Source organism: Rutidosis leptorrhynchoides, chromosome 11 (genome assembly GCF_046630445.1).
Source record: "Rutidosis leptorrhynchoides isolate AG116_Rl617_1_P2 chromosome 11, CSIRO_AGI_Rlap_v1, whole genome shotgun sequence".
Taxonomy (NCBI): Eukaryota; Viridiplantae; Streptophyta; class Magnoliopsida; order Asterales; family Asteraceae; genus Rutidosis; species Rutidosis leptorrhynchoides.
Genome location: NC_092343.1, coordinates 89,869,570 through 89,871,071, shown reverse-complemented (window position 1 = coordinate 89,871,071; position 1,502 = coordinate 89,869,570).

Sequence of the window (1,502 nt, the reverse complement as noted above, 5' to 3'; positions counted from 1 at the left end):
GTAATTGTGATGATACGAATGGGGTTTAAAATGAAATCAAGTGGCAAACTTGAAGAATTATTTAGTTTCATATATTATAATCAATATTTTAATTCATTTTAATTGTCCAATGTTATTAGTCCATAGTTGACAGTCCAATAATTCATATATAATTTAATATATAATATTCGAATTAATTAATACGTACCGTGACCCGTGTACATGTCTCAGACTCGATCACAACTCAAAGTATATATATTATTATAGAATCAACCTCAACCCTGTATAGAGAACTCGATCATTACTGCATATAGAGTGTCTATGGTGATTCCAAATAATATATATAGATGTGTCGATATGATATGTCAAAACTTTGTATACGTGTCCCGATATTTAAAGTGCGTAAAGTAAATACAGAAATTAAATGACGATAAATAAAATGCGTAAAGTAAATAACAGAAATTAAATAACGATAAATAAAATTGCGAGAATTAAAATTGCGATAAAATAAATTGCGATAAATAAAATGTAATATGGAATTAACAGTTAGCTAGGAACAGTTAGCTAGGATTTTGTTAGCGTGGTTTCTTAACAAAATTTCATATTGTCAATTAGTCTGTTTCTAATCAATTTTTATTGTGTCCATTATTTCTTCATTATGCCACTTGTTGGATTCTGATAGATCAAAATCCAAATATGAAATTGAATTTGAATGAAAATAGTTATTCTTTGGTGAACGGATACGTAAATTGGTGGTTGTAAATAGGATAGTAAATGATCGTTGAATCAATTCCGAAGAATGTACAGTGTAACTTATTAATGTGATATCTAAATATTCCTCGGGTATTACCTACCCGTTAAAATATTCTCACCATTAACAGTTTGTACAAAAGAATTTTTAATTACAATCTTTATGAAAACATATATACGTATATATTTTCTTTAGATGTAATCATGAAGTTAATGAGTTAATGTGATATTGATCTCATTTGATTTATCATTAGAGCAAGAATATATAATTTCTAAAACATTAGAGATTACATAATCGCCATGTCGAACGAAAATAAAACAGATAGAACGATACGTAGAACGATGATTATACATGAGGTATAGAATGAGATGTCGAAGCTGGTGATGCGGATGTTGTTGTTGGTGGTACTAGTGTTGTTGGTGCTAAGGTTGGTGATGTGACTGGTGTTGGTGATACTGCTGGTGTTTGCAGACTGTGTACCGTGCTTTCTAAAGTTAACACTCGAGCTCGGAGTTCTTTAACTTCTTCTACTAACCCTGGTTGGTTATCAATGTGAGGTAGAGATTGGATATCTTTTCTAGTTCCATTAATGGTAGTCTCAAGACGAAAAATTCTGGCAAAAAGGGTATAAACGGTGTTGCGAACAGGTTCGCCAGTGAGCGGGTCGAGTACTCCAAGGTTAGGTGGTAGATTCGATTCATGATATGGAGTACCTTCTTCCCTTCTCCATAGAGTGAGTATGTCACGAACCCACCCCCATTTTCTCCAGTAA